This window comes from Bos mutus, chromosome 21 (genome assembly GCF_027580195.1).
Source record: "Bos mutus isolate GX-2022 chromosome 21, NWIPB_WYAK_1.1, whole genome shotgun sequence".
In the NCBI taxonomy this organism is placed as follows: Eukaryota; Metazoa; Chordata; class Mammalia; order Artiodactyla; family Bovidae; genus Bos; species Bos mutus.
The window spans coordinates 52,829,752-52,856,040 of record NC_091637.1 but is presented as its reverse complement, the minus strand read 5'-3'; positions in this window follow the sequence as shown (position 1 = coordinate 52,856,040).

Below are 26,289 nucleotides of genomic sequence, written 5' to 3'. Positions count from 1 at the left end.
TTTTACTGCTTCAAAATATTTTCAATATGTTATTTAAGTAACATAACAACTGTGCCTTCAGGATTGGTTTTATTGTCTGTTTCCCTTTTATTGTTAAGGAGATGAAGCTCATTGAGGTCATGTTCATGAATTAAGAAAAAGCATACATGTCTCTTCATTCCAAATCTTAGAACTGCTTTCGACTGTAAATTATTATTTTGATATGTATGCTTAATCACATGTACCATAGTGTGAGAGGATGTATAGCCATTTAGTTAATAGTTTGAGCACTGGAATCAGACATAGTTTGGCTTACTAGCTGAAGATGCAAATTTCTTTCATGACTATATTTAAAAAAATAAAGATAGAAATAACAGTAATTGCCTCATAAGACAGTGTATCAGTTAAGATACTTTCAACTACAAATACTGAATGGTGGCTTATATAACATAGACTTTTTTTTTACTTTATTTTTTTAGAGAAGTTTAAAGTTCAAAGCAAAATTGAGGGGAAATATAGAGATTTTCCATATAACCCTCTGCCCACGCATGCTTGGTCTCCCCTATTACTACATCCTCCACTAGAATACTACATTTGATATCATTGATGAGTCTACAATACGTGTCATAATCACCAAAAGTCCTATGATTTACAAGACAGTTCATTCTTAACTTTGTGCATTCTGCAGCTTTGGACAGACGTCTAAAGATATATACTATTATTATGGTATTATAATATTTTCAGAGCCTTAAAATACCTCTGTACTCTGCCCATCCATCCCTCCCTCCTCTTCAACCCCTTAGCGATCACTGGTCTTTTTACTACCTCCATAGTTTTGCCTTTTCTAGAATGTCATGTATTAGGAATCCTACAATATGTTAACATTTTCTGATAGGATTCTTTGCTTTAGTAACATGCATTTGTTTCTCCCACATCTTTTCATGGCTGTTGGCTCATATCTTTTTAGTAGTGCTGAATAATATCCTCTTGTCTGAATATACCAGAGTTTATCCATTCACTTACTGAAGGACATCTTGGTTACTTCCAAGTTTTGCAATCATGAATAAAGTTACTATAAATATTACTATGCAGGTTTTTTTTTCATGTGGCCATGTTTCAGACAGCTTCAGGAAATAGCAAGGAGAACAATTGCTGGAACTGATAAGAATATGTTGAATTTTGTAAGAAGCCACAGAACTGTGTTCCAAATGACTACATCATTTTTCTTTCTCATGAGCGATGAGTTTCTGTTGCTCCAAATCCTTGCCAGCATTTGGAGTTGTCAGTGTTGTGGATTTTGCCATTCTAATAGGTGTGTACTGGGCCTCATTGTAACTTTAATTTACATTCCCCTGGTGACTTGTGATGTGGAACACACTTTCCTATGCTTGTTTCCCATCTGTTTATCTTCTATGGTGAGATATCTGTTAAGCTTTTGGGCCCACTTTTTAATTGGATTGTTTTCTTATCATTGATTCCAAGATTTCTTTGTACATTTTGGGTAACGGTCCTTTATCAGATGTCCTTTGCAAATACTTTATTTCAGCCTGTTGATTGTCTTCTAATTCTCTTGACATTTCCTTTCCAGAGCAGAAATTTTAATTTTAATGAAGCCCAATTTACCAATTATTTCACTGATTGAGCCTTTTTAGTTCAGTTCAGTTCATTGGCTCAGTCATGTCCAACTCTTTGCGACCCCATGAACCGCAGCACACCAGGCCTCCCTGTCCATCACCAACTCTTGGAGTTCACCCAAACCCATGTTCATCGAGTCGACGTTGCCATCCAACCTTCTCACCCTCTGTTGTCCCCTTCTCCTCCTGCCCCCAATCCCTCCCAGCATCAGGATCTTTTCCAATGAGTCAGCTCTCTGCATGAGGTGGCCAAAGTATTGGAGTTTCAGCTTCACCATCAGTCCTTCCAATGAACACCCAGGACTGATCTCCTTTAGGATGGACTGGTTGGATCTCCTTGCAGTCCAAGGGACTCTCAAGAGTCTTCTCCAACACCACAGTTCAAAAGCATCAATTCTTTGGCCTTTTTAAATTGAACCTAAAAGGTCTTTGACATATCCAGAGTCATCTAGGTTTTCTCTTATATTCTGTCCTAGGTGGTGGTGGTGGTTTAGTCGCTAAGTCGTGTCCGACTCTTGCGATTCCATGTACAAAGGAGCCTGGCAGGCTACAGTCCATGAGATTCTCCAGGCAAGAATACTGGAGTGGGTTGCCATTTCCTTCTCCAGGGGATCTTCCTAACCTAGGTCTCCTGTACTGTAGGTGGATTCTTTACCAAGTGAGTTGTCCTAGGAGACATTGATTATTTTCATGCAGATACTTTGTAGGTGGGTAGTTCCAGGTTTGGTTCTGCAGCTCAGCATTGCCACCAACAGACTGGGTTTATCTCATCTGCTTAGTGTAGCACTATTAGGATTTTTGTGACATCTTTCCTTCTGGACTAATATTTCTATGAAGCTGGTTTCCTTCTTGTCTGATGTTTGTGTGTGCAAACATCATACCCACATAGAACTGTGTAGAAGGAGTTGTCCTGCATGTGTCTCACTTGATCTTTCAAATCCCTTCTCGAACCTCTTCTAGCCATTCGTTCTATGGTACAAGAGGCTAACAAGAATAGACTTCTTCAGTCAACTCTGATTTCTGGTTTATTTCAGCAAATGAAACCTGGAGGTTAAAAGTAAGAAGAGAGATGTTGGTGTATTCATTTCCCAATGCTTCCTCACTGCCAGATCAGTGTGGGTTGTTTATCTGTGACATTGATATTCTTCTCAACTGAGATACTTTCATATAACAGCTACTTACCATGCCAGTGATTTTTGTCCCTACATACACTGGACTGTTAATGATCTGTATGTGTCTGATCTAAGAAGTTATTACATAGGCAATTTCTTTTCAAAATGTCACACAATTAAGCAGACTTCTTCAACTTCTCCTAAAATATCCATAAATAGAAATATAAAAAGAATATTCTCGACACCAATCAAAGCAGTATCAGGCAACCTATGATATTTTAATTTACAACCAGAAATCATATGGTTTGTCTTTGTCTCCATTTCTGGCACAGTGCTTGAAATTTCCTAAGTGGTAAGAGCAATAAAAGTGTCTATTGTATTGTGATGAGGTGACTTTTGGAAAGTTCCTAGGCCGCCCAAGGATGGGGCCTGGTTGCTAGGGGAAGCGGCTACGTGATGAGAGGATTGCATGCAACATTCAGTCCCACCTCTTGACCAACTCCAGAAGGGAAAAGGGACTGTAGGAGATTGAGTTCAATTATCAATAACCAGTGATTTAATCAATTATGCCTACGTCATGAAGCCTTTATTAAAAAACAAAACAACAACAAATAAAACACCCAAAGGATAGGGCTTGGAGAGCTTGGCTCACCAGTTTAGTGAACCAGAACAGATCTTACTTCTGGGAGGGTGGTGAACCCCAGACTCCCCAAGACAGCTCTTGTGTTTTGGAACCAGCATAACCTTGCCTGTGTATCTTTTCTTCTGGCTGTTTATTTGTATCCTTTAATATCCTTTGTAATAAACCTGTAATCTAGTAAGTAAACTGAGTATTGTGAGTCACTCTAGCAAATTAATCGAAACTGAGGAGGGGGTAATGGGAACCTCTGATTTTCGGCCAGTTGGTCAGAAGCACAGGTTTCCAACCTGTACTTGACACCTGGAATGGAGGTAGTCTTATAAGACAGAGCCCTTACCCTGTGGGATGTAACACTATTTCCAGGTAGATGGTGTCAGAATACAGTTAGATTTGTAGAACACTCAATTAGTGTATGTTAAAAATTGGAAAATTTCTTGTTGGTATCAAAACACACACACACACACACACACACAGACTACCTAACTATAAAATCAGGAATAATTCAAAACTAACCATGAGATAGTATAGATTGAAAAGATCTATTTTAACTTCTGGAATTTACACTTTACAATATGAAATAAACCTGACCTAAGAACACAAAATATGCTTTGTACCTTTCCATCATGGTTTCTGTGATTCAGACTTTCAGGACCTAAACAAGCTTAAAAGTGCATTTCCCATTCACTTTTCTGAAGAAGTGCTTTACAAAGCTCTGTTTTCTCTATTCTGTTTATGATGAGAACCGACAGCAACATAATTTTCTATCCCTAAGCTAAATAATTGGAGAAGGCAATGGCAACCCACTCCAGTACTGTTGCCTGGAAAATCCCATGGACGGAGGGGCCTGGTGGGCTGCAGTCCATGGGGTCGCTAGGAGTCGGAAACGACTGAGCAACTTCACTTTCACTTTTCAGTTTCACGCGTTGGAGAAGGAAATGGCAACCCACTCCAGTGTTCTTGCCTGGAGAATCCCAGGGACGGGGGAGCCTGGTGGGCTGCCGTCTATGGGGTCGCACAGAGTTGAACACGACTGAAGCGACTTAGCAGCAGCAGCAGCAGGAAGCTAAATAATACTGTGAACTGGTAAAAGCAATTTAGCAATTTGCTTTAAGAAATTCTTGTTTCTAGAAGACAAGATTGGGAAAAGAACTAAAATAGCTTACTTTTCAAAACTATTTGCTGATCATTAAGATTCCCTTCAAGATACTTTACCATGATGAGTCTTAAGCTAAAACTATTAAGATGTAAACTTCCTAATCCCGAGTTTTCCACCTTGCAAAACTCACCTTAAAATCCTTCAACCTAGTCCCTAAAGTCATTTAAGTATACTCCTATGACTTCATCCTTTTGAGATACTATTAAGATTCAGTCAAAATAATATCCCCCATACTGCCCTAAACCAAACTGCACGGCTTTGCTTGGTTTTTTCTAATGGTCTTTTGGAGACTTGGCATCTGACAGCTTTCTACCTTACCTTCAGCTATCCTGAAATCTTACAGCACCCAGATGGAGACTGCAAATCCTAGATTCTAACTGAACCAAAAGCAAGGATTTTGAGGGGAATGGATTGATATTGGTTAGCAATACAATCTATGGTTTTAAATTTTTGTGAGCCAAGTGCAGTTGGGATTCTCAGGAAGAAGAGAGATTATATCTGAAAGCAGTTTATATCTGAAAAAAACAGATTATATCTGAAAGCAGTTTACCATGTATTACATGGTTTTGAAGCATCAGACCACCAAGAGGTGTGGGATAGGAAGAAGATAATGACCCTATCTTACTAGAAAAGGAAAATAGGACTAAGATATGTGCACTTCAATTGTACATTCAACTCCAGATCTAAGAAGAGTATTCACCTACTAATACAGTTCAGAGTGAGTGATGAGAGAAATCTGCAGTTACCTCACACTTCTGCCACTGCAAACTAATTAAACTTATTGTTATTTAGTCACTAAGTTGTGTCTGACTCTCTTGCGACCCCATGGACTGTAGCCCACCAGGCTCCTCTGTCCATGGGAGTTCCCAGGCAAGAACTCTGGAGTGCGTTGCTATTTCCTTCTCCAGGGGGTCTTCCCAACCAGGGATTGAATCTGGGTCTCCTGCTTGACAGGCAGATTCTTTACCACTGAGCCACCTGGGATGCCCTAGGTATTTATTATTTGAGAATGAATAGAGTGGGGAGAAAATCAACCAGTGGATTTTTTTTAAAGACTTTGTTACAAGAATAGATTAGAATCTCAAGACCAAAATCACCTAGGAAACTTTTAAAATATAACAAAGACCAGGAGACCCTATTAATAGGGATTTTGAGTTAATAAATATGTTTAGGCCCTAGTTCCAATATGCAAGTAGGATTGAGGAGTGCAGATCTATTAGAATGGAGGTTGGGAAACTACTGTTTATGGGCAAAATCTGGCCCACTGCCTGTTTTTGTACAGCTCACAGCCAAGACTTTCTTTTAAAATTTTAAGTAATTGAAGAAAAAACAAAGAATATTTCAGGACACATGCAAATTAATATATAATTAAATTCAAATTATAGTGTTCATAAATAAAGATTTATAAGAACACAGTCACCCTTGTTCATTCACATATTGCCTGTGGTGGCTTTTGTATTGCACAAGCAGAATTAAATAGTTGTGATACAAACTGTACAGCTTGCAAAGCCTAAAATTTTTAATAACTATACCCTCACAGAAAAAGTTTACTGATTTCTAAAGTATATCTCATTAGCACAATTTAGCACAATTCAGTATAAAATTTCAGGCAATTTTAATAATATGTAATAGTTTAAAATGATTAAAATTGGATAACTTAAAATTATGTGGCAAAAAGTGAAAGTCACTCAGTCTTGTCCAACTCTTTGTGACCCCATGGACTGTGTATTCCATGGAATTCTCCAGGCCAGAATACTGGAGCAGGTAGCTGTTCCCTTCTCCATGAGATCTTCCCAACCCAAGGATCGAACTGGGGTCTCGATTGCAGGTGGATTCTTTACCAACTGAGCTACCAGGGAATCCAATTATGTGGAAAAAACACATTTAATCACTATCAAAAGGCATAATAGAATAACAAAAATATTTACAACAGCCTGACAATATGACTTAACTATTTAGCATAAAAATAGTAGAGGGAATAAAAAATAAAATAAAGTGGGTATCTATGTATGTAAAAGCATGAATTTTGAACTTAAGATACATTACAGTAGTTGAAAGATAATCCTCTAAACTAAAATCAGAAAACATGAATATTTTTCAGCCAAATTTCTATGTTTAAGTCTAAGTATGGAGTGAATTCATGCATTAATTTATTTTGTAGGGATACATTCTCACATTCTATTTTCAAAGACCATCTTGTAAGTGAGGCATTTGTCTTTCACAGCTTTTGCTGACCTTATTCTTTCCATTTGTGGGAGTGTGAACATAAATATTTCATAATACCAAAGTGTAAAATATTTAAATGCTGCATTTCATACCACTATATGTATATTTTAAAAGATGGTTCAGAAACGCTCTAGTTTACTGTTTCCTGGAATGTTTAGTATATTTGTAGGAATAGTGCTTTTTAGGATTATTGACAACTCCCTCTGATCATAAAAATTATACATATTTTATAATATATTAAGCTAAATGTTTTGGAAATGAATGACTTCTGAATGGAATCATGATATCAATTATAAAGTAGATTTTTATTGCATACCTTAAAATATGTCCTATATTTACCTTATTTCATGGAATGTAGGTTGCAGTTTATAATGAAAGTGAAAGTGTTAGTTCCTCAGTTGTGTCCAGCTCTTCTTGACCCCATGGACTGTAGCCCTCCAGGCTCCTCTGTCCATGGGATTCTCCAGGCAAGAACACTAGAGTGGGTAGCCATTCCCTTCTTCCTGACCCAGGGATAGAACCCAAGTCTCCTGCATTCCAGGCAGATTCTTTATCGTCTGAGTCACCAGGGAAGCAAACCATTATTTTATGTACCACCAAGAAATAAAGAATTCATCCAATTATCAATGAATCATGAACTATAAGGAAACAAACATTTTCAGAGATGCTAAAATATAAAAACAAATACCTCGGGCCTAAAATTCATGGCAATAATATAAAGTATTTTATCAGTTTTTTAGACACGACCTGCTGCCCAAAGTCCTTAGCACTTGTTTAGTGCCTTGTATTTTCAGTTTATTTTCTTTATTCTCTCTGATATTCTGATTAGCATTATATGTTGCATCTTATACTTCAAAACATGATCTTATATTTTCTTCAACTCTGCATAATAGTTTCTTTCAACAAGCCTTTTTGTTTAGAGAGATCAAAGGTTTTCCTTTAGTTACAGTTGTATTTTAGCATACCTGATATCTTACTGGATGGTAAAGCAAGAGCTTTGCTATGAGACTCATGTTATATGAAAGCTTTATGCATTACTGCCTTCAAGATAGAGCAGATGCTTTCCTTTTTCTAGATTATTAGTGCTGAAAGATAATTCTATTAGAAAGACATTCTATAAAAAGATAGTCCGTTCGGTAAAATATCTTTGTACCTTCCACTCAATTTTGCTATGAATCTAAAACTGTTCTAAAAACAGTATGTGTGTGTATGTATATATACATACGTACATACATACATGATATTCTGAATGATCGTTTTTAAGTTTGACTGTAAAACAACAACACAAAAAAGTAAAGTTCTGAGAAAAAGGACAGGATAGATCACATAGGAAAAGTGTTTAATTTATAAATTGAGTGACATTCAGGAGTGATGTAACTATTGCACCAGCAGCATAATGACCATATGACTATGCCATTTCTGCATTATACTCATAGGGGCAATTCACACTCTGAAATTAGATGAAGTAAGCTTTACAGCTTCTGGGTATTCTGTATAGATCTAATCATACATGTACTGAACATCAATGACCTATAAAACACTCTGCTGGCAAATCTAGACTTCCTAACATTAAGAAGTTTACAGGTTTGTAAGATGGAGAGGATTCTGAGTGGATTTTTGGAGAAGGAAACTGAAATTCTCTGGAAAAGATTCATTTTGGCAAGTGATAGGGTTTGATTTTCTAACAGTAGAAGGGGTGGAGCAAGAGATTCCAATTGGGTTTTATCTTACAGTAATTATTAGAAGTAATTCACCATGGAATTGAAATAAAAAAGAGGTATAGGTAGATAGGAATGTTTCAATAGGAAATTAAGGAGACAGAGGATGCTTTCTGTGTTCCAGATCTAAGGTAAAGGAGCTGGGAGAGAAAGGAGTTAGAGACAAACATGAAAAGAAAGAGATTAATGTAATATCTAATTTTTAATTGTAAGATCTAAAGACCAACAAGATTATATTGACATTGTAATATACTCAAACAGATGATCAAAGAATATTTTTAGAAACTTTCCTGTTTTACCATGTTTCCTACATATTATGCACCAAAATCCTCACTAAGAAGGCTGTCTCTAGGTGTTATTCAGGTGAAAAACAATATATCCTGGATTTATATATATGTATACACATATGTATATGCAATATAATTGTGTGGCTATATATATACACATATAGTATGTATATGAACACATAATACCTGGATTTCTTAACTATGTCTTAATATTTATTTTTAATTATACTACAGTTTTGAAGATACAAATATTATTCACTGATGAACTCATGATCAAACAACTTGTCACTTTTGATACAAATTTAGAGGAAGCATAAGACAAAATTGTGTCTGGTCTCAGAGCTCAAGATGCCACTCATGTTATATAAAGTTGAGAAAGTAAGCTCATATTGGAGCTCATATATTCAAATATAATTAACAGTGAAATGAGATCGGATCAATAAAAAAAAGCCTAGCACTTATTAAAAAAAAAAAACCTACTTCAGTATTATATCAAAAGTGAATTCATTAAAAAAAAATCAATTATAAGCAATTGATTAGAAATCGCATCCTCTCAGTAAAATGGCAAATACAATTTTCATGAACAAATGACCAAGTCAGAATTAGGAACAAAATTCATATGCATTGTTCCAGTCGGGTTTGGTTAATTCATGCTGTGGCAACAAACAGCCCCCACATCTTTTTAAATTTAAACAAGTATGGATTTCTTGCTCACACTGTAGGTTCATCTTGGCTTAGTTGGTGTCCTGTTCTCTGTTGAGCTGTCTCATGGAAGTAGACTGAGCCATCTTCATGAACACTGACTATCACTGTGGTAATCGGGAAGAGCAAGAATAATTATGTATTTTCTTCTAAAAACCTTTGTCTGGAAATGACACCTATCAAATCCACATACAGCTCCTGACAAAATCAGAGCAGGGGCAAGGGGACAGTAAGATTTCCTGTCCTTTAGCCATCAATAGAAAACCACTGGTACTCGTATAGGCCCCAGAGTACAGATGGCTTTCTCTAGGTTTGCTATATAAGTGAGCTAATTGGTCCAGGCATATTGATCCTCTGTCATTTACTTCTTCACAGCAGGCTAGGACTGTTAGCTCAAAGCTTACCAGCACCAGACTCAAATCCTACACATCCAACTGCTTTAAATATAGCTCAGTTAGAATCTGCTTTAATCAATTTAGAGTCTCCTTGCTTTTCATACCCCCATGAAACTGCACCTAACATCAGCTAGCCATACCTTAGATAAATTCTGTACCTTTAAAATACCCCAAACTGCTGTTGTACTTTAGCGTTCTCACTTTTTGTGCCAGATGACATTGTTTAGACAGGTGAGGTCTGTATCATAGTCCCCTTTCCTCAGGGGATCTTCCCTACTTCTCCCCCAAGAAGACTGTGTAAAAGAGTTAGCAAGCAGGTATATATAGAGTTACTTGTTTCTGGGTTTCCTAGAGATTTTAAATGTTTGTACCATCTTCCACTTGGCCTTTAAGATTTTTTTTTAATTGTTTACCTGAACCTATACAAGATGTTTTTGGTGTTAAAAATAAATAAAAATAAAATAAAATAAAAATTCAGCACATTTTACTAATGGGCCTTTATTATGACTGCCTTTTTCTTTCACGCTCTGCAAAGATAAGATAATCCATATGACACCTCTCTGAAAGAGGGGCTGCCACTCTTTGGATTTTAGTTTGTCAAGTACCTTACATTCTAAGCTTTCTGATGAATGAAACAAAAAAAATATGATTTTATAGATTATCCAGGTGATTCTTATTTTAGATTGTTCTTTGTTAGTGACTCCTGAGGCTTAATACTTCTAAAGTAGAAGTAGATGATGCTAGATTTTGAATCTGATTTACTTGGAGTGACTTTGTATTTTCTATTAACTGGGAGGGGATGAGTTTGCTGTTGTTTGAGGTTGACTTTGAATTCATCCTATAAATTTCTGATATTCAAATATAATGGATATTACATTGAAGGAAAAAGCCATGACTATTTGAGTTCGTAAACTATTTTAAAGCTAATATTTACTAAGTCTTTACTGTGCGCTCAGAAATAATTAGAAAAGCAAACTTACATGGTACATATCCAATTTTATGGTTGATGTAGCCTAGATATGTTATATAGCTTTTCTGATGTCAAGAGAAACTAGGCTCTAGTCTCTTATTAATGTGTTATCCTGCTTGAAATCATAATTTTCAAAGGCTGAAATTATAATAAGTAGCAATGTAATAGCTTAACATTCAAACAAAACTTTAATTGCTTTTTATATAATAGAGTATAAATTAATGATTGGTCATTATTGTCACTCATGAAACATATATTTTAGTCATGACTATATAAATATTCATATTATATCATATGTATTTTCCATTTTAATTTTATGTAATTTTACTGTCCTAAGCATATAAAGCTCCAAACTGAGCACATTTATTTGAAAGAATAGCAAGCTAAATATAAGACTGCATTAAAACATCATACTTAGAGAAGTGTTAAGCTGCTTGGTTTTATACAGTCATCATTGTACACTTTGATGGCACTGTTACTAAAGCCAGTCCTCTGTAGAGTTGGAAGTGGTTAATGTATCACTAGGAAATAGCAATATGCTTTAAACTCAAGCAATTATTTCTGTCATGTGTGACCTTGGTAGTAAAGTCATCGTTTCCAATCTGTGTGATTGTAAAGCTATCCAAATTTTAGTTTTAGTGGAAAACAGAACTTAGAGAGCTCACAGAAGAGCAGCTAATTTTTGAAAGTTTGACATTAAACTAGAAGACCAAAACTCATCTTGGCGTCAGTCTTACCAGAGAATTTTTTTTTTTTTAACATTTGAATAATTACAGAGTTTTAGTGTATAGATATGGGAAGTTTTCGGAGAAGGCAGTGGCACCCCACTGCAGTACTCTTGCCTGGGAAATCCCATGGACGGAGGAGCCTGGTGTAGGCTGCAGTCCATGGGGTTGCTAAGAGTGGGACACAACTGAGCGACTTCACTTTCACTTTTCACTTTCATGCATTAGAGAAGACAATGGCAACCCACTCCAGTGTTCTTGCCTGGAGAATCCCAGGGATGGGGGAGCCTGGTGGGCTGCTATCAGCCTGGTGGGCTGCTATCTATGGGGTCACACAGAGTTGGACATGACTGAAGTGACTTAGCATAGCATAGCATGGGGAGTTTTTCAAAGCTGAAAACGGGTGGTGTCTTACACCATAGATAAAAGAAAATATGTAGATGGAACAAAGCCTATGTAGATAGCCCATGCCTGTGTTATGTACTTACGAATTAAGCCACTCATGTAGAAATTTCAGTGTGAAATTCTAAAGTCACCCATGCTTGAAGTACTCTCCTTTCCTTTTTTTTTCCCCCCATATGTAGAGTTTTTTTTTTTTTTTCTTCTAGTCGCTTCAGTCATGTCCGACTCTTTGTGACGCTACAGACTGTACCCCGCCAGGTTCCTCTGTCCATGTGGTTCTCCAGGTCAGAATACTGGAGTATGTTGCCATTTCCTCCTCCAGAGGATCTTCCCAACACAGGGATCAAACCCATGTCTCTTATGACTCCTGTATTGGCAGGTGGGTCCTTTACCACTAACCCACCTAGGAAGCCCTTTGTTAAGTATTGAATAAATATAAATCCAGGAAAACAAAGCCAGATCCAGATGGATTATATATCTTTATTTTCCTCTTTCAATATTTTGGAATAATTTTCAAAGTGCTTTATATTAGCTATTTGATCTTTGCAAGATAACTCCTACCAATACATAAGTTCATGTTCACTTACTCAAATATTCCAGCTAACTTTAGAAATATGAATCCATTTGCTTTATGTGCTTAACAAAAGAAACAAATTGGTGTTTTGAGGATAAGAATTTGATTCTAAGGTGGAAGTGTTGTCTGAAAATGCACATTATAATTATACAGTATCATTATTACACTGTCATTAGAGATTACTTTAGAACATAATTAACCAGGATGATGCATATAATGTTTGAATCATCATTGTAGTTGGTACATTTATACAAAGGAAACAGAAAGTTAATAAGTATTTGAAGTTAATGAGAGTTTTCCCTGAATTCCACTGTTCTTTCTCTGACTGATTTAAATTTCAGTTGAGTCAGGTATCATCTTTTCATTTTGTAGACATTCTAAGTTTTGTGGTACTTCTGAATTAAAAAAGAGATGGAAATTTTAGATGATTTAAAGCAATATTTTAAAACATGATAAAGCAACCTTCAGTTGCTTAAAAGTAGGAATTGTCACTCTTTCTACAGCTTAATATGCATAAAAATTTATAATAGTCAATTGATAAGCAAATGGAATACACAGAGATTTTTAAAGAAAATAAATCCTAATTAATGAAAATTGAAATGTCGAGTTGAGTTTAGGAGTAACTCACTAAGTAGTAGAGTGCAATATGGAGAGTACAATGGCAAATTCAGAAGTTATTTGAGTTACTGCTGCTGCTGCTAAGTCACTTCAGTCGTGTCCAACTCTGTGCGACCCCATGGATGGCAGCCCACCAGGCTCCCCTGTCCCTGGGATTCTCCAGGCAAGAACACTGGAGTGGATTGCCATTTCCTTCTCCAATGCACGAAAGTGGAAAGTGAAAATTGAAAGTGAAGTCGCTCAGTCGTGTCCGACTCTTAGTGACCCCGTGGACTGCAGCCCACCAGGCTCCTCCATCCATGGGATTTTCCAGGCAAGGGTACTAGAGTGGGGTGCCATTGCCTTCTCCAATTTGAGTTACTAGGAACTATATAAAAAGTGTTGAGAAAGCAGATGCTATAGAAGTGAATGACAGTTTACACCACTCCTTCAGTTTACTCATCTGTAGATTAAACAAAGAAAACCTGTCAATTACTTTGCAGCTTTAAAACTTATATTCAGTACATGTGAAAATGAACTCTTATAATGTTCCAAAGCAGAGGTTATTTAAAAATAATAAACATTCAAAAAACGTCTAAAACACCTACATTATCTTTTAAGGAAGAAGGACCCTGTTTTGTGTACACTTTCTCTTTTGTAGAGGTTAAAAAAGTGCACTTCTGTAGTGAGAGTGCTCATCTATGGGATGCCTTGAACAGGACGCACTTAGTTCAGGGATTACTCATAGTAACCAAACCCAAGATCTATGGATTAAGGGGGCACAGCTCCCTGGCGGATGTCTCGTAAACTGTGTGAACACGTAAAGTGGACATGTTTCATATGCTAAAGACTCTCCACTTCGTGAAATGACCTGCAAATCTCATTTAAGATGCCATCTATGACTCTGGGCTGTAATCTGAGGAGCCATGTGTCTTACCCTTCTCTCCACTTCATCTGTTCCTCTCAATCTCTTAGATCCTTGAACTTAATATAAAGCTTAATACTGTAAATCTGATTTAACAATTCATAGTTTGTGTTCATTCACGCATAGTAAAGGAAATTGAGGTATGATATGACTGAAGATATCAATCCTGTGCAGATCTCCATGATAAGATGAAAAGGAATCATTTATTCTGAATCTGTGAGACCAGTGGAAAGGGAAAGAATGTTCATGCCTGTGACTGGGATGAAGACGTGATTTTCTGACTGTCTAAAGGAGTTCAGCATTTGGCAGCCTACGGATACTTTTCAGATATGAGGTTTTGTAACTTGTGGTTTTGATCCTTGGAAAACATAATCATGCTAATTCTGATAGAACTTGGAAGATATGGGGTGAGCCAGAGCTACTGGTGTATGATACATTACTTCCAATCTGTATGCTTTGGAAATAGAATCATTTGAAAGATCATCCTTAGACCTAAGTACGAGTGGTCCTTGACTAGAAAACCACACTCTGGCCCTCTATTGGCTAACCCCATTTTAAGGTTTGAATTCTAAGGGCCAGGTTCAAATTCCATTTGTTGTTTCACCTTATGTGCCAAAAAGCTGCCAAGGGACATCACAGCCTTAACGTTAATCCTAGCTTCCTTAAAGGTGCTGCTTTGTCAGGAACAGGCCCCAAATGAAGGAAGCTGGGCCACTTCCTCCCTCCCATCTGCAACTTGGTATCTCCCATTATCTTTGCCAGAGGAGTTGTCCATACTAATAGTATTTCTATCATAGTGTATTGTATCCTTTGAAGATTAGCAGTTCATTAGAGGGAGGGTGGGGCAGGGGACAGTTTCTATAGAGAAAAAATAGTGTTTGTTGTATAGCTGTTGTGGGGAGGGGTGGTCATCTATCCTACGTGAAGCTATTATTTTTCTGATTCTTTTTGTTTCTGCATTTGTGTCCTCCACCACTCCCATCTTGGCTGACATCGATATGCCTGCCTAATTATGAAGCATCATACTTCAGTTAAAGGTTGCTGATATTCAGTCACTCAGTCATGTCCGTCTGTTTGCAACCCCATGGACTGCAGCATGCCAGGCTTCCCTGTCCCCCACTATCTCCCTGAGTTTACTCAAACTCATGTCCATTGACTTGGTGGTGCCATCCAACCAACTCATCCTGTGTCACTCCTCCTTCTCCTGCCCTCAGTCTTCTCCAGCATCAGGGTCTTTTCAAATGAGTTGACTCGTGCATCAGGTGGCCAAAGTGTTGGAGTTTTAGCTTCAGCATCAGTCCTTCCAATGACTATTCAGGGTTGATTTCCTTTAGGATTGAGGTTTGACCTCCTTGCTGTCCAAGGGACTCTCAAGAGTCTTCCCCAGCACCATAATTCAAAAGCTTTTGCACTAGGCCTTCTTGTGGTTCTTACATCTGTACATGATTACTGGGAAAACCATAGCTTTGACTATATAGACCTTTTATATAAAAATATATAAATTAGCTGATTAATGCCAAAAACAGGGAAGAAGATGTGAAATAGAGTTTTTAGATATAAAGAGATACAAAACTCAGAGTTTAAAATGAACTGGGAGCAAATATTATTGAAAGAATTATGTGACAAAAAAAATTATCTGAAGAAAAACACAGTTGATATCAATAGGGATGCCAAATTATGGATGTACAGTAAAAGGTTAATTCAGCAGGCCTGTACAAACCTGGTACATTTCTAGGAAAAGAACTGAAACTTGATAGAACTCTGAGCCTTGGGATATTCCTTCCATCTGTTAAGAATGTTTCTGTATGTTTGAGGGCTTGGGCCGAGCCTGAGAGTTTATGCTAAAAATGAGATCAATGGTGAATGCCTGCTTTTGTAAGCTTGAGACTTTGTGCCAAGCTGATCAGCGTGACTCTTGCACTCTCAGTTAAGGGGTCAATCAGCTTGAACATCTAAGAGAATGGTCCAGTATTCTTCCCTGACTAGCAATACCTGTTGTTATGCATTGTTGTTCAGAGAAATGAGCATTGTCTCTTTGACTCTGTAAGCTTGTTCTTGATTACCCCTGACTTTACTCATATGCTTTTTTCTTTACTGACTTTAATGGATTTTTTGTGCACAAATAAACCATAACTGTGAATTTAACAGCTGTTCTGATACCTGTGAGTTAAGGTGGTCTTAGAGACCTCTGACACAGCTGTATCTAACCATTGTTGTTGCTAAGTCGTGTCCAGCTCTTTTGTGACCCCACGGACTGTAGACCAACAGGCTTCAGGGGATCTTCCTAACCCAGAGATTGAATTCCATGTCTCCTGTGTTGACAGGCAGGTTCTTTACCCCTGACCCACCAGAGAAGACTGTATCTAACCATTACACTATCTAAATAACCTAGGTTTTCTACCTAAATGACAGACCCACATACTGAAATAATTTAAAATCTTGAATGTGCTATAAAAGAAAAATAGAAGGAAATTTTATTTACAGTGAAATTATTTAGCATGCTGCAACTGAGCAGAAATGGAGGTCATTGAGAGCTGGTTTGCAGATAATTTTAAAATAATATCATTTAATGGCCATATACAAATAAAATAAAAAACAGAGTGGAGCTGTTTTTATACCCATTACTTCAATGTCTATAATAGCATCCTATTTACTACTAATACCTTCCCGCTATTGCAAAGGCACCTCAAAGGAGCTGAAAAAGCTAATTCTGAAAATGAGTCATTCATGTTAATGTAGGAAAAGCGATATGAAGTCAAATAGTTTGGTGTTTGATCATTGCTGTGATGAGAAGCAAGTGCTGCATAAAAGTCAGTGCCAAAGCTGAAATAAGGGGGGTAATGTCCAGTCTGATTCGAAATTTAACTCCTACAGTGTCCAAGAAATGCTTGCATACATCCCAGTAAATAATAGATGTTAGTTACAATGATAACAAATATTACTTTTAACATGATTTGTATGTTTTTAATGGTTATTAAGTTTTTAGGACTTAAGTACATATTAAGTAGTTTAGACCTAACTACTCAAGCAAACAGTTATGCATTTCTTTTGGCCTGAGTGTGCTGTGGAATAAAAGCACTAAGGATACTGAGAATGGAGAAATTAAAGGAATGTCTTATTATGGCATTTTGACTCATTGGAAAAGACTCTGGTGCTGGAAGGGATTGGGGGCAGGAGGAGAAGGGGACGACAGAGGATGAGATGGCTGGATGGCATCACCAACTCGATGGACGTGAGTCTGAGTGAACAGGAGTTGGTGATGGACAGGGAGGCCTGGTGTGCTGCAATTCATGGGGTCACAAAGAGTCGGACACAACTGAGCAACTGAACTGAACTGAATAATAGATCACAGGTTTTCCTTGTCTCAGATTTATTGAACCAGAACTTAGGTTTTATAGAGACTAATCAGAAGTTTAAGAAGCTTTTTAACTAATTCTGATGATTTACATCTACATTTCCAGAATCATTCCTTATTACTGCCGCCTGTGGTTGTTATTTGTCTTGTGATTGACTATTTAATGATATTGTTCATATTCATTATGGTCAACTGATAAAGTGTTTTATATTAGTGTTTTTGTTGTTATTATTTTATTATTATATGTATATGGGCATTTTTGCAGCAGCCCCTAAGTTTAAAAGAAACCATCATCTTAAGACCTCCCATTGGAACCAATTAGCACTTTGAGTGTTTATCATGAAAACTCTAATTGTTCCTTAATACATGCACTCTCAGTTAAATTTTAATGAGGTTATTTATTTAGTTCTTTTGACAATAGGCCTTTATATCCTACATGTGACTTTGATGATGAATATTAATGAGCTAGTATAAAATAGTTCTGCAAAAAGACTTCCACATGATTCTTTGATCTATGGAAGTGTTACAATTTTGTCAGTCATTAACCTACAAATGTTGGGAGTAAAGGGCACCATTAACTCTTGTAGGAAGCTTACCTCTGGCCCAACTGTGGAGAAAAAAAGATTGTAAAAGAGTGTTCACTAGAAGTTAGCTATACTGATTAATCATTATGAGAGATGCTGTGAGAAAGAAAGTTTATACAATAATTTAGAGAAAGCAATATACAGTATGTTTTCATGATCCATGGTTCACATTTTCATATTAAGTGCTCTGTATGAGTACTTCTTTAGTATTAATAAATAAACAGTTGAACATTGTTAACTCCAGTGATTAGCTACCATTTTTTTAATGATAACACCCATTATTAATCCAAATAATTTTTGCTCCTAGCAGGGTACTTTCAGAAGTGCTATATAAGAAATGTGCTATAATATTCATCAATACTCAATGAGTGTTTATTAAATGTCCATTATATATGAGTCAATTCTAGACACTGATGTAGAGGAGGAAGAAATTTTTCTTTACCTGTTAGGCTATTCTGGCTGGTCAAAAAGTTAAACTGGTGTGAGACAAATTAACAGAAAACCAAGCAGAAGTTTAATACCATGCATACATGGGAGTGTGTGTGTGTGTGTTAGTCACTCAGTCGTGTCCAACTCTTTGCGACTCCATGGGCTATAGCCCGCCAGGCTTCTCCATCCATGGGATTCTCCAGGCAAAAATACTGGAGTGGATTGCCATTCCCTTCTCCAGAGATAGATGGGAGAAACCCAGGAAAATTAAGTAACTTGCCAAATGGCTGAAAAGTGAAAGTGAAAGTCACTCAGACATATCTGACTTTTTCTGACCCCATGGACTATACAGTCCATGGAATTCTCCAGGCCAGAATACTGGAGTGGGTAGCCTTTCCCTTCTCCAGGAGATCTTCACAACCCAGGGATCAAACCCAGGTCTCGCACATTGCAGGCAGATTCTTTACCAGCCGAGCCACCAGGGAAGCCCCAAATGGCTGAAAGCCTTTTATTTATTAAGTACCATCTTCAGCTAAAGGCAAAATATGTTGAGGATAGTGGTTTAGGAGGGCTTCCCTAGTGGCTCAGACAGTAAAGAATCTGCCTCCAATGTGGGAGACCCAGGTTGGATCCCTGGGTCAGGAAGATCCCCTGGAGAAGAGAATGGCTACCCACTCCAGTATTCTTGCCTGTAGAATCCCAAGGATAGAGGAATCTGGTGGGCAACAGTCCATGGGGTTGCAAAGAGGAGGACACAACTGAGCAACCTACACACACAGGGGTTGAGGACTTCAAAGTGCAGGAAGGAGATGGGGATGTCAATTTGCAAACGTTTGGCAAGCGTTTCCTGAGCCATGCAGTGACAGTGAGATGCAGAGAGGAATTTTATCAGACTTTGTTAGATTCCTCCCTGTCTACATGCCTAGTTTATACTATAGTTATCATGGTAGGACTCCCTTCCTGGAATAGGCCCTCTAACATTCTTTAGACAGTTAGGGAAAGGTCAAAGATTCTTCCTAATTCTTCTAGACCTTGACTGTTTTTAGCTCAAAATAAAGAGCTTGCCAAAGAGACATTTTGGGCTGGCAAATTATGATCTGCATTGGACATACAATGATGCAGACAGATCCACCTCACTTTTAATTCTTTACTATCTTTTCTCACCAGAGTGAAAGCTTTATGAAAGCAGAAACTGCATCTGCTTTCTCTTCAGATGTTGCCCCAGATAATGAGAATGTTGTCTAGAATATTGTAGCTCTTCAAAAAAAATTGAAAAACAACTTGTTGACTAAAAGTAACCTGAAAATATTTAGTCAAATTGAGCATAAACTGAAAAAGTTTAGTATAAAAAGTAGACTGTACAGCAGAATCCAGCTCTTGATTCATTACCATGTATTTTGAACTGAATGTGTCTCCCTAAAATTCAATGCTGAGGCCTTAGTCCCCAGTGTCTTTAGAAGTATTTCAGTTTAAATGAGGTTGTAAGTGTGAGGCACTGATTCACTAAGATTATTGTCCATATTAGAGGAGATACCAGAGAGCTGAGCTGTCTCTCTCTGGTAGAAATTCACAGAGAAAAGCCCATGTGAAAATATAATGAAAAGGTGGCCATTTATATACCAGGAAGAGAGCTCTCACAGTAAACCAATATTTATAGAACCTTGATCGTGGATCTCTGGCCTCCAAAATTGTGAGAAAATACATTTATGTTGTTTAAGCCACCCCAGTCTGTTGTATTTTGTTATAGAAGCCCAAACACTCTAAGACACTACACAATTATTTAGTATATATTTTATGCAAAATGGGGAATCATTTAAAGAATTTAAGCAAGAAAAAATTAGAAAATCACTCTGGCTGCAGTATGGAAGATTGTGGGAGGCTACTGTGATAAAATGTCAGTGGGAAGGTTAATTATATTTAAATATGTAGATTGACAGAATTTGATATCTAGCTATGTAACAATTCTTGTCTTAAAATTGTAGATTAAGATTTTGATACACCTTAATCTACAATTGTAGATTAATTGTATATTAAGTTTATGATACTAACAGTCAAATTAGGGAAGTTTGAATGGCTCCTTGTTGTCATGTTGAGTTTGATGTTGAGAAATATTCACTACAGCTATCCAAGAAAGACTTGAATACATATGTCTGGAACTTGGAAGGAAGGGTGACCTAGAGATACACATTGCTCTTTGAGATTTATGTGTGAATTCAAGCCATGTGGAGAATTTATATTAAAAAAAACCATGGAGAATACCTAGAAGAGAGGTCTAAGGAATAAAATAATTTAAAAGATTGGAAGAGACAAAGAACTTGCAATGAAATACATACAATAACAAATTGAAAAGATAAACTGAAATTTTTGAGAAAGGAATAGTGGAAAGAAACTTTTTGAAAAGGGACTATGATAACTTATTTCAGTTGGATATATAGTATATTTCTTTCAAATGTAAAGATGTATGTTTCTTCCTCCTGAGTCCATTGTGAGGAGTAAGATGTGCATGAAGGTGGTCAAAAAGCACAAATTTCAGTTGTAACATATATTCTAGGGCTATAAAATACAGCATGATAACTAAAGTTAACAATAACATATAGTGTATTTGAAAGTTGCCAAGAGAATGGATCTGGAAAATTATCAGAAGGAAAAAACACAGTTTATAAATATGTGAGACAATGGATAGTAACTAAACTTATTGTGGTAATAATTTCCAAATATATATATATATAAAATCATTTTTATGTGTGTATATATATATATAAAAAATCATTTTTTGACACAAACTGTAAATGTAATTGCCAATTCTATCTCAATAAAATTTGGAAAAAGTGATACCTTTTCCACATATCAAAATATAATTTCAAAGAAAAAGAAAATAAAGTTCTATGACTACCCATTTAGCTCCCCCATGTAGAAATCTTTCTAATATAAAATACTAATCTGCTTCTCAGGGTGCATTCTTCATCTAAAGCCTTTTTAGCTTGCAACATTGACACCTTTGCTATGCATAGCTTTATAAGCCCATTCAGTCAGTGCAGGCACTCTATCATGTCCAACTCTTTGTGACCCCATGGACTGCAGCATGCCAGGCTTCCATGTCCATCACCAACTCCTGGAGCTTACTCAAACTCATGTCCATTTAGTCAGTGATACCATCCAACAATCTCATGCTCTGTTGTCCCCTTATCTTTCTGTCTTCAATCTTTCCCAGCATCAGGATCTGTTCCAATGAGTCAGTTCTTCGCATCAGGTGGCCAAAGTATTGGAGTTTCAGCTTCACCATCAATCCTTCCAGTGAATATTCAGGACTGATCTCCTTTAGGATAGACTCGTTAGATATCCTTGCAGTCCAAGGGACTCTCAAGAGTCTTCTCCCACACCACAGTCCAAAAGCATCAATTCTTCAGCACTCAGCTTTCTTTATACTCCAACTTTCACATCCATACGTGACTACTGGAAAAAAGGAAATGGCAACCCACTCCAGTATTCTTGCCTGGAGAATCCCATGGATGGAGGAGCGTGGTGGGCTACAGTCCACGGGGTTGCAAAGAGTCGGACACGACTGAGCAACTTCACTTTAGCTTTCTTTGACTAGATGGACCTTTGTCGGCAAAGTAATGTCTGCTTTTTAATATGCTGTCTAGGTTGGTCATAACTTTTCTTCCAAGGAGCAAGCACTTTTAATTTCGTGGCTGCAGTCACCATTTGCAGTGATTTTGGAACCCAATAAAATAAAACTCTCATTGTTTCCATTGTTACCCCATCTATTTTCCATGAAGTGATGGGACTGGAGGCCACAATCTTAGTTTTTTGAATGTTGAGTTTTAAGCCATCTTTTTTACTCTCCTCTTTCACCTTCATCAAGAGGCACTTCAGTTGCTCTTCACTTTCTGCCATAAGGGTGGTTTCATCTGCATATCTGAGGTTATTGATATTTCTTCCAGCAATCTTGATTCCAGCTTGTGCTTTATCCAGCCTGGCATTTCACATGATGTACTCTGCATATAAGTTAAATAAGCAGGGTGACAACATACAGCCTTGACGTACTCCTTTCACGATGTGGAACCAGTCCTGTTGTTCCATGTCTAATTCTAACTGTTGCTTCTTGACCTGTATAAAGGTTTCTCAAGAGGCAGGTCAGGTGGTCTGGTATTCCCATCTCTTGAAGAATTTTCCACAGTTTTTTGTGATCTACACAGTCAAAGGCTTTGGTGTCATCAATAAAGCAGAAGTAGATGTTTTTCTGATATTCTCTTGTGTTTTCAATGATCCAGTGGATGTTGGCAATTGGATCTCTGGTTCTTCTGCCTTTTCTAAATCCAGCTGGAACATTTGGAAGTTCACAGTTCACATACTGTTGAAGCCTGGCTTGGAGAATTTTGAGCACTGCTTTGCTAGTACGTGAGATGAGTGCAATTGTGTGGTAGTTTGAACATTCTTTGGCATTGCCCTTCTTTGGGATTGGAATGAAAACTGACCTTTTCCAGTCCTGTGGCCACTGCTGAGTTTTCCAAATTTGCTGGCACATTGGGTGCAGCATTTTCACAGCATGATCTTTCAGGATTTGAAATAGCTTAACTGGAATTCCTTCATCTCCACTGGCTTTGTTCATAGTGATTCTTCCTAAGGTCCACTTTACTTAGCATCCCAGGATGTCTGGCTCTAGGTGAGTGATCACACCATCATGGTTATCATGGTTATCATGGTCATGAAGGCCTTTTTTGTGTATTTCTTCTGTGTATTCTTGCTGCCTCTTAATATAAGCCCTATACAAGTCACTTATTTCCAAAGAATATCTAATACATAATACATTGTTAATTATTTGACAAAAAATTTCCCTATCGCAAAAATAAAGTGACAAGAAACAGCTCTTTGTATATATATTAGAGTGGGAATGAAAAAAAAAAAAAAACATTTAATTAAAACACAGACTAAGTGAATCCTTAATCCTAAGATCCCTGTCATATAATTAAACTAATGAAGAGAGAAAAATGACAGACTTTATAATAAACGGTATGGTGGTTTGAACATTAAATTTAAAATTTCTGATTATATTAATGCATTTTATTTTATAGATAAATAATTTATATAGACTGTATTTTTAATGCTCTCCTGTGAAATTCAAATGTTTCATAAGTCATACCACTGAGATGATAGAAAATATACAGAAATTCTCCTATTTCAATTTAAAATGAGATTCATCATTGTCATGTATCTCTGAAGATGAAAGCAAAATACTAATAAAGGCAATGAGCAGCATTTTCCCAAGTGAACCCTATAGTAAACAAAGAAAATTTCAATGGAGTACAAGAACTTTGAGTAAAAGAAAGGAAGACTTACAGAACAGTAATGTTTTTAAGCACCATGATTATCTAACTAGAGTCAACCTATTTGGGGATATTTTTAAAATTGCTACTGTTTTTTTCAGAGTGACTTACAGTCTATTTAAGTGTGCCTTTTTGAATTATCTAAGCTATGAATTTATAATTTCTTATGTAACAGGATTTGTATTCATTGTATAGTACTCAAAATAATAGCAAGAGAAACAACTTTTAAAAATTGGATACCCTGCATTTGTTAAATTATCTTTGAGAAATATTCTGCTAAACTTGTTTTTCAGTCCTCACAATTGCACAGAAATGTAAGGTTCTTGGTTCTCCTAACCCAATTAGAATCTTGGGAAGCTCTGCTTGCTGCAAGCAATATGTGAGGTTTTTTTTTTCCTTTTCCCCCACAGTGGACTATTGATGGGACAAATAAGAAACATAGTGATGCAGTTCCCCAAACATTTATGTTTAGGAGTCTGGTAATAGACTTGCTTGGGAAAAATTTATAATTTCTAAAAATATTGATCTAACTGTTCAAAGGTGAAGATTATTTTATTAATAAGGTCAGACAGGTATTTTGGAGTCTAAAGTTTTTATAATTTTAATACCTCTTTTTAAAACAAGATATAAGATTATACATAATAAATTAGATAATTTATTTCCTTATTATTGCCATACAAATAAAATGGCAACATATTATAAATTTTAAAGTGTTTTATATTTATAATAATTATGTTTGTGATATCACAAACATCATTTAATCTAGAAAAAATATTAATCTCCTAACACAACTCCTAACGCTTCCCATACTTTTGGCCTACATCTTCAGATTTCCTCTTCATATGACCACCATTCTGAGTCAAATTTTCTATAGAGAAAATAGAAAGGTAATTCAGTGTTTTCTCTCTTGTAGATTTTAAAACGTATTTATTATCAAGATTTGACTCCACACATGGACGTGTACACTGTTTGAGCATCACTGCAGATGTGTGTTATACAAATAGGAAATTATTCTCTTTAATATAATTTACTTATTTATTGTGGCTGTGTTGGATCTTTGTTGCTGTGCGGGCTTTTCTCTAGTTGTGGTGCACAGGCTTCTCCCTGTGGTGGCTTCTCTTGTGAAACACAGGCTCTAGGCACACAGGCTAGCGGTTGTATCATGTGGGCTCAGTAGTGGCTGCTCCCAGGCTCTAGAGCACAGGCTCAGTAGTTGTTGCACATGGATCAGCTGTTCCAAGGCATGTGGGATCTTCCTGGATCAGGGATTGAACCCATGTCTCCTGCATTGGCAGGCAGATTCTTTACCACTGAGCCAGCAGTGAAGTCGTTCAGTCGTGTCTGACTCTTTACAACCCCATAAACTGTAGCCTACCAGGCTCCATGGTCCATGGGATTTTCCAGGCAAGAATACTGGAGTGGGCTGCCATTTCATTCTCCAGGGGATCTTCCCAACCCAGGGATTGAACTCCGGTCTCCTGCATTGCAGACAGATGCTTTACCGTCTGAGCTACAGAATCTGCCTTCTGAATCGACCATCAGAGCCAGCAGGGAAGCTCCCTAACTGGAAATTCTGATCATTTCTTTTGTAAAAAAAAAAAAAAGTTCCATATATGCATAATTCCATGTACATATTCGAATATATTACTATTATAAGAATTTGACTAGGAATTGATTAGAATTAAACCTCCCACACTGATTTTGCATATTTGGAAGGATTTCTATAACTTCTTCTTCTGCCCATTTTAAGCCTTTTTTTCTCCTCCACTGTGTACATGCATCCAGTACAGTGGACTGTGGAGCACATTGTATCAGCATCTGCTCTCAGGCCCTGTATCTGTGCTGTGATGCTAGGTGAGCTGGCAGAGTGGAGCTCATCTCTATGGTGATGACTAGCAATCAGCTACCTAGACACTGACATCACCGATTTACATGAAGACATTCCCCTGTAACCTAACTAAATAGAACACAGATTCACCTTTCCCTTTCCTGGATCCCTAAAATTCTCACAACCATTCTAGCACCATATGACTGTTTATAGAGAACAGGGCTTCTACTTGAGTGCTGTAAAATATAACCCTTGCCATTAAAAAAAAAAAAAAAAAGACCACATGAATATACTTCTAGAGTTTCTTCCAAGGTTTCCAAGGTCCAGGAAGGGGCCAATGAAAGTGAGCAATCCTGAAAGTTGAGATTCATTAGCTTCCCATTTATCTACTGTGGGCTTCTATTCTTAATTACACATTTTATAACTACTAAAAACAGCATCCCCAGTATTAAAAATAATACGTGATACATTTCAGCTACTGGAAGGTGATTAATTACAGGCTGAAATCTGGGTTATTCTTCATGAGAAAATAATTGCAACGATCATCTTTAGACCTGATATGCATTTAAATTAAGTGTTTTTAAAGGAATGGTCTAATTGTCATGGTTTTGTAAAGTTTTCAAATCTCATTCTTCTTATGGAAATCAGTTTTTGTAATACACGAGCTCTTAAGATAAATCATTTTAATGATGACTAATTAATAGAATGTCAAAGATATTTGTAC